This window comes from Pinus tabuliformis, chromosome X (genome assembly GCF_031772625.1).
Source record: "Pinus tabuliformis cultivar Carrire ecotype Pingquan chromosome X, CPIR1, whole genome shotgun sequence".
Classification (NCBI taxonomy): domain Eukaryota; kingdom Viridiplantae; phylum Streptophyta; class Pinopsida; order Pinales; family Pinaceae; genus Pinus; species Pinus tabuliformis.
Window position 1 is genome coordinate 123,318,031 of NC_142308.1, and position 14,279 is coordinate 123,332,309.

The window sequence follows — 14,279 nt, forward strand, 5'->3', positions numbered from 1 at the left end:
CCCCTCTGCTATTGGATGAAATTGTTTTCGATGGTTCGTGCTTAACACGAGTGCCCCTATTGAAGCTTGAAGACTTGGACTTGGCGGACCACAAGAATTTCCCACACTTGGCGACCGAACAGCTGATGCATTGCATCATTGACATGAATACAGGAATGACCGCATTAGAGTCGTGGAGGTGGCTCAAGGGAGTAGAAAAGGTAGGGTTGCTCAACCTGCTCTGGGTGCCACACTATAACTGCACCCCAGTGATAGTTTTGGTCATCAAGTAGTTGTTGTGCTTGGTGCATGATGGGTGTTTGTGGTTGGAGGAGCCAATACCCATCACAGATAGGTTGATTCACCACATAACGCGCATGCCATATACAGGTGAGAATCCAGCGATGATCTTTAGCAGAAAGGGTGGTGAGTAGGCCCTCACAAAGTCAATGAAGGAAAAATTCAAGTTGGTGAAGAAGCCATGTGGGTACACTATCTCTAGCATTTGTGACCCCACTGTGAAGGTAGCCACACAGATCTTCGCAGGGAAGTTAATTAGGAAGTGTCGTACTGATGAGGTGCTAGCGCTTATCATCGCGCTTGCACAGAAGTGTGATGAAGGAGTCCAGTTTAACTAGTCAGACTACCTTTGCGAAGAGTTCCTAGAAAACTGTCGCGAAGCACAAGAGCTCAACAAGACATTCCACTATGTGTGGCTCTTTCTGTCGATTATGCTAGTAGCATGGGAGCTACCAGAGGATAGCTAGTTCCCTTCGGTCGCACTAGACCTCCCTGAGGCAGTGAAGTACGCTTCACTGTGGGCGACCAAGGATGTGCAATGAGTCCAAGACAACAAGATCTTCTAGATCATGATGGAGATGAACATTAGGATGGCCATCAATCGCAAGCCATGATTGTTTCCCACAGTGTATGCCAACCTGTACGACTACGCCGAGTTTAAAGTTGATTTCCATCGAATATCCATTAAGGTGTGAAAGGGTCCTATGTAGAAGTGGTACAACTTGCCGTATCTGGCCACAGATGATGCCATTGATATAGTGCTTGACCAATGGCCGGCAGAGTGGTGCACTACCACAGACTTGGTGGTGGGTGAAAGCAAGTCTACCACGCAGAAGAAGGAGGAGGCCAAGCTGAAGATGGCACAGCTGGTCAAGAAGAGGAAAAAGGAGGCCACTGATAAGGCCCAGGTAGAGCAGACAGGAAAGTAGGCAGGAAAGCAGACAAGTGGAACAGAGCATGGCTCTGATAAAGGTGCAAGGTCGCCTTCACCTGACATAGAAGAAGAAGAAACAAAATAGCATAGCATGGACCCTCAGGAGACGTCCACCTGCATTAAGTGTGCAAGAGAGCTGGAGAAGCGAGGATCCAGGAAGAAAACAAAGGAGACCAAGACCTTGCTGGACCCTATCACATTGACAAAGGGCAACTTACATGATATCGGTGACATAGTCAGGGATGTCACCGCAGAGGCCCTGTGGCAATTTGAACAACAGCAGTAGATCATCCTAGGGGCTATCTAGACCGGGTTGCAGGAGTTGCAGACCCGCGTGTTGCAGGCTAGTATGGTGTCTACCAACTTGGCTATTAGCACTTCAAAGGTTGCCGATATACTGAGCACGAAGGCTTCCAGTACGATAGTGTTGCCGAATGGAGCATTGACCACCGAAAATGAGGTTGACAGGCCCACTGTCAGTGCCCTGAAGGGAGTTGGGTTGAACCTCGCAGCGCTTCCACGTGAAGCACTCCATCTCTTGCAAGATGGAGTAATTGCAAAGCTAAGGGCCCATTAGCACCGCGCCCTCCAGATAATCAATGAACAACAGATCAACAACGAGCGGATGGCCCTATAGAGAATAGCTACCATCGCCATTGAGACCGAGGTGACCAATCAAAGCAAGAGGATTATGTAGGTCATTTAGGAGGCATGTTGAATGGTCCCAGAATTGGCCATTCCGGAGGAGGAGACAGTCAAGGTACGCATCGACAAGTTGGCCATAGGGGTGCGTGACAGTCGAACTGAGATGGCGCGGGTTGATTTGGAGTTGAACCTACAAATTAACGAGCTACAGTTGAGGGTCTAGCCTTCAACACTGCCAAAAGTAAAGGAACAGCAAGCAACCGCTATGACAGAAGCAATAGCGGCGATGGATAGTGCAGTATTAGACTGCATGCAGTTGTTTGGGCAATCATTTGAGGTCCTGAAAGGCTTGTAGAAGTACCCCAATATACAAAGGCTAGAGACGGAAGTGTGCAAGATACCACAGTGCTATGATTAGGTTAAGGGCACAGCGCGAACCATCGCACTGACACAGAGGCTAGGCAAGCTGCAGGAGGCCAAGCAATTGAAGGAATAGGTGGATGCAGCACTACACGAGGAAGAAGTGTTGAAGACAAGACTAAAGCCCTGGCTGGAGGAAGCTTACGCAGTCACAGGAAATATTGAAGGCAAGCTTGTGACTCTGTAAGGGATGCAACAAAAGCTTCAAGCTAATAGCATAGGAGTAGTGATCGAGAAGATAGTGGAAGATGCGAAGCAGGCAGTAGCTCAGTGCACGACCGAGGTTGCGGTCATACGGGTCGAGCTGGACGGGCTTCGTGCAAAGATCTCCACACTACTGATTGACTCGAGGGCGAGTCATGATGTTTATGTTGGGGGAATGTTGGGAGTGGGATCCTCCAAGGGCTGTTTTGGGGCTAAAATCCCATGTTTGAGTCAAATTTTCTAATAAAATTGTAAACTCTATGCATTTTGTGGTCGTGGAGCATGAAGGTGTCATGTGTCATAAAGGGTAGTCTGCCCTTAATTTTGTAAATTAAAGTTGGTTGTAAGAGATCTACCCATTGGGATTGTATAAAAAGAGCTAAGCTCTAAGTAGTTAGAGACACAATGTAAGAGAGTCGTAGCTCTGAAGTAAGAAGTCTAATTCTTTGGTTGTACCGTAGGTAGAGGCTCTATAGCTAAGTGTGCAGAGACCTAGGGTAGAAGTCCGCAGATGAGTGCGTGAACCCCTGCTGCTATGTGCACAGGCTAGATAGAGTCTGTAATCACTTGGAAGATATCAATAAAGAGCAATATTTGGCAATTCCTATGCCTTTGTTCTGTTGATGCTTCTTTATATGTTATGTATGAATTTCATTTATTATGCTTATGTGACACATGAATGGATGCAATTACATTAAATAATTGAACGCATTTATGCATATCTTTTTACGCAATGTTAACTATAATTGTTTGATAAGATAATAAAGTCACTTAGATTAATTGGGGAATCTGCATGGCACACTGCCATAGCAACGTGAAAGTACCTGAGCAGTAGGTTAGGGCTGCGCGAAGGTCGATCATACCCTTTCGCGGAGGTATTGAAGGATGGAATAAAGGGCTCATCTTTCAAGACCTAGAGTGAAGAATCCTACATGGAGGCAGGGATAGAGATAATCAAACAACATCACATCCATCTCAGGGTGTAGAAACTTGGTTCCAACATCCCCCCATACTGCTTTGGGTGAGACTTCGGTCCGTGCTCCGCGGGCTAATGCCAAAAGGGCCAGTAGTGTAGGGCTTTGTTTGGCTAATTAACGTTGAACCTAGGTTAGGCCCTCTCAAGCCAACAAGCCTTCTCACATAGGTGATAGGAGACTTAGGGGATGTTTGTGATGAGGATCCTTCTTCTTGAGGTTTGTGCTAAGGATCCTATTTCCTATGTTAAGGAAATCAAAAAGATTTGTAATTTAATATATATAGGATTATTTTTAAAGGATAGAAGTTCAATTTTTGCAGCAGAGAGAGGTTGCTTGGGATTGTGTAAAGTTTCTCTTGAATATTATTTTAATAAAGCAATTTCTGCCCTTTGGACCTGGGATCCATCACGGTGTTAATGTCTAGTATGTTTTTCCTGTAATTAACTTACATATTTTGTTTTTCTACCTTGTTACAGAATAATCTAAGAGATGTGTTAGGAATTCATATGTACACGATGCTCCTTTCATGATGATTTTTTTGTTAAATGTAGTGGTTGTCTTCGCAGAATCCATCCTCTATTATATGTTCTGCTAAGTAACCCTATGTTTCTCTTTCATCTAACACTATTATTGTAGATCCATCCCTATTTGATGCCTGCAAGGCTGTGGGCTTTCTCTCCTATTATTCTCACATTTGCAATATTTTATCTGGTTGAACATTGCACTTACTTTGCCCCAAGTTTGCTGGCAGAAACTGGCATCGACTCCATAGCCCAATGGTCCTTTCTCTTATTGTTTTCAACCCAAAAACCTTTCAAACAAATCCCCGCACTCCATAGCTAGCCTAAAATTCATTTATTGCAGCCACATCTTGTTGGCAAAGAGAGAGCCCTCTCTGGTCTAGCAGGGCTAGATGCCAGATCGAAAGCTTGGTCTATGGTTACCTTGGAATTGCCTCTTCTCAGCATTGAGGTTCATTATGAGTGCTAACACTGCAAAAGATTAACCTTTCAGAAATAGAGGGTCACCGCAAGGTTAAAGGAACGCTAATTGAGAACCCTGATATAACCTCATCATTGAAAATGAAACAAGTAAACATTGGTATGGAGGCAGAACCCAAATTCGCAAAGATTAGAGACTGCTAGGATGATGCGATGGTGAATGAGGTCACTGAATTGCTCCGCGAATACCAAGATTTATTCCCTACCAAGTTTATGGATCTAAAGGGGATAATCGGGGACCTAGGTATGATGAATATTAAATTAAAGTCTGACGTGAATCTAGTTAAGCAGAGGCCTTACCATCTCAATCCAAAATATAAGGAGAAGGTCCGCTTAGAGCTAGATGAGTTGCTCATGGCAGGCATCATTGAGCCTGTGGAGGAATCTGACTGGGTAAGCCCAATGGTGGTAAAGGAAAAGAATCAGAAGGATGAAATAAGGATATGAGTGGATCTCAGGAAGCTGAATGACGCTTGTGTACATGATCCTTTCTCAACTAAGTTCACTGATAAAGTGTTGAATAATGTAGCTGGCCAAGAAGCATATTCCTTCATTGATGGGTTCTCTATGTTGGGTTGTGTTATATTCTTTCCATGCAGTTAACAGGGAGTTTGAAGGGCACCTGTAACCCCACTTTATGGGGTCCGGGGCAGTGCCCCGAAATATTTTGGTTTTGGACCCTATGTTAGGTTGGGCAGACCCATGGTATTGGACGCGATGGTTTTCGATCCATGGTATTGGACGCGTTGGTTTTTGGTCCATGGTATTGGACTCGATGGTTTTTGGTTCATGGTATTGGATGCTTCGGCATGTATAAATATGTATTGTAACATTGAAAGGAACATAATGAAAAATCAAGTTGGTAGTCCCGGTTTTGGGATCCAGGGGAAAATCTCTGTGTATATGTGTTTTATGTGTTATGCTCTCTCATTGTTTATTTTCTATGTTTTAGAATTCGTATGCAAGTAATTTCTATACAGGGTTAAAACTTTCATTTGGTATCAGAGCTAAGTTGGCTTTAGAAGAATGTTTTTTGTTACCAAGGGTTTGTATTGGCTTGGTGGATAGTCTTGCAGATTTGGATCAAAAGTGATAGATTGTGAAGTAAAGCTACACACTATTGGGTCATGAGAGATTCAGTGGATGAGGAGGATAAGTGCACGTGGATTAATTATTTGATGAACCATGTACCTGAAAATAACGCCTAAATAACTGGCAGTTGGAGCGACTGGTGACTCATATAATCCGGTAGGTGGGTTCTTTTTATATGGAAATTGATGTCATATATACAAAGATGACAACAAGGGTAAACAAAGAAAAATTATTATAATGGACTGAAATTTTTAATTTGCATGTAAATGGGCATACTGCTATAAGACCTAGTAAGGCATGTGTACCCCTGGGTAATTACCAGTAAAGTTTGGGTTAGACCTAGGTAATAGGGGGATGTCAGGTTAACAAATCCCAAGTAAAAACTTTGAAGGGGGTAAGGGCTAAAGTGAGCGGGATTGTCTCACTTAGCAAGTTTTGGCTGGATCTAATCAAGGAACCCCAAGTCAAATTTAAAGGGGGAATTGTTAGGTAAAATTGACTTGGGGTTTGAGTCAAGGTTGACCTCGTTAAATAGTAGTGGTTTTGGGCACATGGTATAGTGTACCCATGGTATTATGGTTCGTGGTATTGCATGTAATGGAGTCTATAAAAGGTTGGGAATAATTCATTGTAATGTAGGCCTGGAGGTGAGCGGTGAAGGCTCACTTGGCCGGATTGGCCAAGGTTTTTTCCAATGCTAATGAGATCTCATTAGGTTGGGCTTTTCCTCAGTTTTTGGGTTTTCCTAAATAAATATTATGTGTATAATATTTATGTGTATTGTTTCCGGTTATTTGATTATTCCTCTCTGTAAATCTCGGTAAATCTCAGTAAAGGGGTTTCACTCAGGCCTGTGGTAGACCCTGTTCAGTGGGAGATCTGCGAGATCGATTCTGGTGGTGAAAGAAGATGGTGAGTGGTGGAAAGATAGAGACCGAGAAATTTAATGGTCAGAGTTTTGAGTTGTGGAAACTCAAGATGGAGGATCTATTGGTGGATAAAAATCAATGGATCGCGGTAGATCCAGGTACTAAACCAACGAGAGTGACCAAGGAAGAATGGAAGAAGTTGGATCGGAAGGCAAAGAACACAATACAATTGTGTGTCTCAGATTCAATATTGTTGAATGTATTAGGGGAAGCTATGGAAAAGGCTTTGTGGGACAAGTTAGGGACTTTGTACCAATCTAAGTCTCTGGTGAATAAATTTTTCCTGTGGAAAAAGTTGTATGACCTGAGAATGAAAGAGGGAGACTCGGTGACAAAGCATCTGAATGCATTTAATATTGTGGGTTGTTAGTTAGCATCTATTGATATTAAAATTTCAGATGAAGATAAGTGCATCAGTTTGTTGTGTTCTCTACTAGATTCGTGGGATATTCTGGTTATTGCAATAGGTAGCAATGCAACTGCCTTGCATTTTGATGAAATAGTCTCATCCTTGCTGACAGAGGAGATAAGACGGAAAAATATGGAGAGCCAAAATGGTGATGCCTTGTCTGTACGAGAACGGTCCCAGAATAGAAACAAAAATAAGTCATCAAGTGGGAGATATAAATCTAGAGGGAGATCTAAATCTCTAGGAAAATCTGTAAAGGTGGTGTGCTAGAAATGTGGAAAGGAATGGAACTCAAAAGGGACTGTAAATCTAAAGCTCCTGATAAAGGAAAGGGATCTGATGATGCTCCTTCTACAAAGTCAAAAACCACCTCAGATGAAGGTGGGGATGTGTACTTGGCTTATTCAAGTACACATGTAGATCATGAGGCATGGTTGATTGACTTAGGTGCATCCTTTCACTTCACTCCCCATAGAGAGTGACTCTGCGAGTATGAGAAATATGATGGTGGTGATGTCTTCTTGGCGGATGACAAGAAGGCTAGAATCATTGGTCACGGAAAAGTAAAGTTGAAGTTGCAAGGTGGAAGGGTTAGAACACTTCCGGGTGTTCTACATAATCCTGCATTGGCCAAAAATCTGATTTCTGTAAATAAGCTAGATGATGCAGGTGTAAAAACAGTGTTCGAGAAGGATACTTGCAAGATGGTTCGGGGAGCACTGGTATTGATGTGGGGAGTTCGGACTAGAACTCTGTACAAGCTGCAAGGTAGCACTATTACTGATGGGTGCAACAGTTCTATGGTTCCTAAAAGTGGAGCAGAAAATCTAGTGGTCTCTGGAGAGAAGACCATGTTGTGGCATCAAAGGCTTGGACATATTGGAGAAAAGGGCCTTCGGATACTTCATGGTAAAGGGATGGTAGAAGGTATGAGTAATATCTCTCTTGATTTTGATTTTTGTGAAAATTGTGTATATGGGAAGCAAAATCGGGTGAGTTTCCCCTTTGGAAGTAAGAGGGCGAAACAGATATTAGAGCTTGTGCACAGTGATGTGTTTGGACCTGTGAAAGTTCCATCACTGGGTAAGTATGTGTACTATGTATTATTTGTAGATGACTTCTAAAGGAATACATGGATATATTTCCTTAAGAAGAAATCTGAAGTCTTTGACAGGTTTAAAGAATTTAAGGCTCTAGTGGAAAACCAGACAGAGAAGAAGATAAAGGTGCTGAGGACAGATAACGGTGGAGAGTTTTGCAGTAAGGAATTTGAAGAATTCTGTAAGAAGTGTGGTATAGCACAACAGAAGACTACTCCATATACACCTTAGCAAAATGGAGTTGTAGAAAGAATGAATAAGACGTTGATGGAAAGGGCAAGAAGCATGCTCAGTGGTGCCAGGTTAGGACAGGAATTCTGGGCAGAGGCAGTGGATACTGCATGTTACCTGGTCAACAGGTCACCTTCATCAGTGTTGGAGGATAAGACTCCAAAAGAGGTATGGACTGGTAAGAAACCCTCTCTTTCACATTTGAGGGTATTTGGATGTGATGCATATGTACATGTTCCAAAGGAGAAATGAACCAAGTTGGATAGTAAATTTGAAAAGTGCATCTTTATTGGGTAAAAGGATGGTTTAAAGGGTTATAAGATTTGGAACCCAGTCACACGGAAGGTTGTGTACAGTTGAGATGTGGTGTTTAGAGAGGTGAAAGATGTTATTAAACATGAAGTCCAATGAAAGGAACCTAAGAAGATAGAATTTGAGCTAAAGGAGGAAGGATCAGACTCTACAGCAGAGGATGAATCAAAAGATGAAGAGCCACAAACTCCAAGTCTAAGAAGATCAGTTCGAGAAAGAAGGCAGCCAAAAAGGTATAGTCCATCTACTTTCTGTTCAAATTTTTCTTTGTCTGTTACTGATGATGATCCCAGAACTATGAAGGAAGCAGTGGATTCATAGGATGGAAAACTCTGGAAAGAGGCCATGGTTGAAGAAATGGCGTCTTTGCACAAAAATGAGGCTTGGAATCTGGTGGAGTTGCCGACTGGAAGGAAAACCATTGGCAGCTAATGGGTGTTCAAAAAGAAGACAAATGCAGAAGGAAAAGTGGAGAAATACAAAGCTCTGTTGGTAGCAAAAGGTTATTCCCAAGTGCTGGGAATTGATTTTGGTGATATTTTTTCTCCTGTTACCAAGGTAACTTCTATTAGATTACTTTTATCTGTTGCTACTACTTTTGATTTTGAGGTAGAACAGATGGATGTGAAGACATAATTTCTTCACGGCAATCTGGAAGAGGAGATCTACATGAAGCAACCTGAAGGATTTGCGGTGAAGGGTAAGAAAGAACTGGTATGTAAGTTAAAGAAGTCTCTGTATGGGTTAAAACAGTCATCAAGGATGTGGTATCAGAAATTTGATACATTTATACGAGGACTTGGCTTCACCAGAAGCAAAGCAAATCACTGTGTGTATTTTAAATTAATTGGTGACCGTGTTATTTATTTAGTCTTGTATGTGGATGATATGTTGCTAGTTGGAAATGACAAAGAAATTATCCAGGATTTGAAGACCCAATTGTCCTCCAAATTCGACATGAAAGATCTTGGTGCTGCAAACTATATTTTGGGCATGGAAATTAAAAGAGATTGGGCAAAGAGGAAGCTCTAGTTAAACCAGAGGAAGCATGTCGAGACAATACTACAAAGGTTTAATATGCAGGATAGTAAACCGTTGAAGGTTCCTATTCCTGTAGGTGTGAGGTTATCTGCTTAACAATGTCCCAAGACACAAGAAGAGGAAGAGGACATGTCCCGTGTTCCATATGCAAGTGCAGTCAGTAACTTGATGTATGCAATTTTCTGTACTAGACCAAACATAGCACATGCAGTGGGAGTATTGAGCAGGTTTATGTCAAAACTAGGAAAGGAGCATTGGACAGTAGTGAAGCGGGTTTTCAAGTATTTGCATGGCACTAGTGATTATGGTCTGTACTATCAAGGGAGACTAGGATTGGACAGAGTGTTGGATATTCGTGGCTTTTTTTATGCAGACTGGGATGGAGATCTGGATTAGAGAAGATCTACAAGTGGGTATGTGTTTCACCTATTTGGAGGTGCAGTCAGTTGGATGAGTAAGAAACAATCTGTAGTGGCACTATCAACTGCAGAGGTAGAATACATGGCAGCCACTCATGCAAGCAAGGAAGTAGTTTGGTTGCAGAGATTGTGTTCAAGTATGGGGTTAGTACAGGAAGCTATAAGGATAGACTGTGACAGCCAAAGTGCAATTTTCTTGGCAAAGAACCCTGCATATCATTCAAAGACAAAGCACATTGATGTTCAGTATCACTTTGTGAGGGATATGATAGAAGAAAAAAAGGTGTTGTTGGTAAAGGTGGACACTTTGAAGAATACTACAGATGCATTGACAAAATCTGTGAGCTCTGAGAAGTTCTCTTGGTGTAGAGAGACAATGGGCATTTCAAGGCTGGGAAAATGACTAAGCTCTCTTGTGGCCCCCTGTGGAAAGAAAACAACAAGTGGGAGAATGTTGGGTTGTGTTATATTCTTTCCACATAGTTAACAGGGGATTTGGACCCTATGTTAGGTTGGGCAGAGCCACCTATGGTTTTGTGCATGATTTTCGCACATGTTTTTTGGACGCGATGGTTTTCGGTCCATAGTATTGGACGCGATGGCTTTCGGTCCATCGTATTGGACACAATGGTTTTCAGTCCATGCTATTGGATGCTTCGACATGTATAAATATGTATTGTAACATTGAAAGGAACATAATGAAAAATCAAGCTGGTAGTCCCGGTTTTGGGATCCAAGGGAAAATCTCTGTGTATATGTGTTTTATGTGTATGCTCTCACATTGTTTATTTTCTGTGTTTTAGAATTCGTATGTAGGTTATTTCTGTATAGGGTTAAAACCTTCACTCTGGGTACCACCAAATCAAAATTGCACTGGAGGATAGGAGCAAGACAAACTTCGTGATTGAGTGGGGTTGCTTTCAATACACTGTAATGTCATTTGGATTGAATAATGCACCTGCAATCTTCTCGCGTGTAGTTGTGGCTGCGTTCAAGGAATTTATTCATAAGTTCCTGGAGGTATATTTTGATGACTGGACCATGTTTGGGTTGGTTAAATGCCATGTAGCAAGCTTGTGCCTGATGCTGGATACCTGTCGAAGATACCAGATCGTGCTCAATCTCAAGAAGTGTTTGTTTTGTGTTCCTTTTGGGAACCTATTGGGGCATGTGGTTTGCAGACAGGGACTAATGGTAGATCCCGCAAAGATAGCGGTGATATTGAACTTGGAAGCACCGAGGAGTGTGAAGCAGCTGTGCGCTACCCTGGGACATATGGGATATTATAGGAAGTTTATCAAAGGCTATGCCTAGATCACTGCACCTATGGAGAAATTGTTGAAGAAGGATGTCACATTCTACTGGAACGATGACTGTAAGAAGAGCTTGGATATATTAAAAGAAAAGATGGTCATCGCGCCGATTCTAGTCTTCCTAGATTGGAAGAAAGAGTTTCATGTGCATGTCGATGTGTCATGTATAGCACTAGGAGAAGTACTGACATAGGCTAACGGAGAAGGCTTGGACCATCCTATTGGGTTCACAAGCCGAAGATTATCCAAAGAAAAGAAGAACTATTACACCACTGAACGCAAAGGGTTAGCTATGGTGTATGCGCTCTAGAAGTTTAGGCACTACTTGCTCGGAGGCCATTTTAAAATGTATACAGATCACTCTGTGCTAAAGTACCTAATCAATAAGCCTGTGTTGGGGGGGAGAATCTGTAGGTGGCTCTTATTGTTCTAGGAATATGATTTTGAAGTTATTGTAAAACCTGGATGAATGAACGCGGGACTAGACCATCTGTCTCTCATCAAAATAGGGGAAAAGCCCACTAATTTGGAGGAGGGATTGCCTAACGCGTAGTTATTTGTAGTGTACATCGTGGATGGTCATTTTGAGGATATAATACATTTCCTAATGACAGGTACTGCACCGGAAGGATACACTGTCCAGCAGAAGAAGGAATTAGTGGTGTGTGTGACAGATTTCTCTGTCATTGTTGGGCATCTGTACAATATGGGCACTGATGAGATATTGCGATGGTATGTACCTGAGTTCAAAAGAAGCAGCATCCTCATGGATGCTCATGGGGGCACCACAGGAGGACATTATGCAGGAAGAGCAACCGCACAGAAGATTCTACGCACAAGGTTGTGGTGGCCAACCCTCCATCAGGACTCAAAAGCGTATTGCAAGGCATGTGATGTGTGTCAAAGGATTGGCAGGCCATCACGGAGGGATGAGATGCCTTTGAATCCACAGATGACGTTGCAACCCTTTGAGAAGTGGGTGATAGATTTTTTGGGACCCATTCAGCCCCAAGGAAAGACAGGAGCAAGGTACATTATCACTGCGATAGAGTATTTGACTCGTTGGGCGAAGGCACAGTCTATGAAAGATTGCACAGGTGCAACTGCCGTAAAATTCCTCTTTGAGCACATACTAACGCAATTTGGTTGTCCAAAGATCTTGATGAGTGTTGTGGTACGCACTTCCTGAATGTCATGATCAGTGTGCTGATGGAAGAATTTCAAGTATACCACCAGGAAAGCACACCTTATCACCCGCAGGCTAATGGGACGGTGGAGGCGTTCAATAAGGTGCTTGAAAACACATTGACCAAGGTTTTCAATGCTCAGTAGAGTGATTGGGACATATGCCTACCTACAGTATTATGGTCTTATCGAATGACATGTAAGAAGTTGACTGGAAAAACCCCCTTTAGGTTTGTCTATTGTGTTGAAGTGGTAATGCCTATGGAATATATTGTGCCTAATCTACGCATAGCAGCGCTCACAATTATGATGGATCGCGGAGCCCTAGAGGAGAGACTCACACAGCTAGATGAGCTCGAGGAAGAGAGATTTTTGGCTGTATTTCACCAACAATTCCAAAAGCAGCACGAAAATTCATGGCATGATCGACACATTAAACTGCACTCATTTAAGGTAAATGACTTGGTTTTTCTATATGATATTAAGTTTGATAAATTTCCATGGAAATTCAGAATGCACTGGTTAGGGCCCTATGTCATTAAGGAAATTACCGATGGAGGAGCGGTACAACTGGTCAAATTGAATGGATAACCCTTCCCAAGAAAGGTGAATGGTAGTCGCTTGAAGCCATACACCGGCGGTCTGGCCATGTGACTAAATGAAGGTAGCATAGTTTTAACACTCCATGCAACTAAAATGATGCATGGGACTATAAACTACACTGCTCGATTTGGAGAGCTGCACGATTGGAGGATGGTACGAAGCAAGGAAGTGTCACAGGGTCTGCGGCAGCGCGGAGGGAGTTGCGCTACCCAAGGAGAAATCACACAGGTCAGCCAGAAAGTGACCGTTAAAGTCATTGTTCATGATTTGACAGCAGAAGTGTGGCCAAATGGAGTGGGCGAACGACATTTAAGATGAAATTTATGGCTCAGATCCTTGAAAATCTGCCGCCAATCTGGCATTAATGAATCGAATTTTGGGGGAATGGTCGGATTTGAATTCAAAATGCCCTATAAATTACAAGTGGTTGTCTAGCAAGAAACACTTGGCATTTTGAGAATTGAGTTGTTGAGTTCTCAGGTGCATATGAATCACGAGCAATATGAGCTTCTGATAGCTACTAAGGTATTTGAGACTTTGTCGATGGAAACATAGGAATTCTTGCATAAAATCATGTCTGCACCCCCAGAAATTATAAATACCAAACAAGTAGTAGACGATCTGACACAGGAAATGGAAAGAGAGGCAAAAGTAGTTGCTCCGGAAGTGGCTAAATTATTGGCAGAGGTCCCTAAATCGCCAAGAACATTGAGACCAAAGCCAACCCCAACTAAGGAGACTGTGAAGGACAAGAAGGGAAAGTAGCCTGCCATACCGGTGCATGCATCGCCAAGGAGAAACCCACCAAAGCCCACTGCATAGGAGAAAGGCAAGGCTATAAACCTAGAACCAGAGGAGGAAGATATTGAAGACATCCCAATGGACGATGAGGATGTGGGAACGGAAGTGGAGGAGGTTGAAGCCCAGGGTGCAGACCCTATTACGCGGTTTCCAGAGTATGTCCCTCTGTGCAAGCCTAAGTCCAAGGTCCCAAAGGACATTGATGAGAGTAAGACTCCCCTGCAAACCCCTCGGATGTTGGATGAAATTTTTTTTGATGGTTCGCGCTTCACACGAGTGCCCCTACTGAAGCTTGAAGACTCGGACTTGGCGGACCATGATAATTTCCCACACCTGGTGACCGAGTAGCTGATGCATCACATCATTGACACGAATACAGGAATG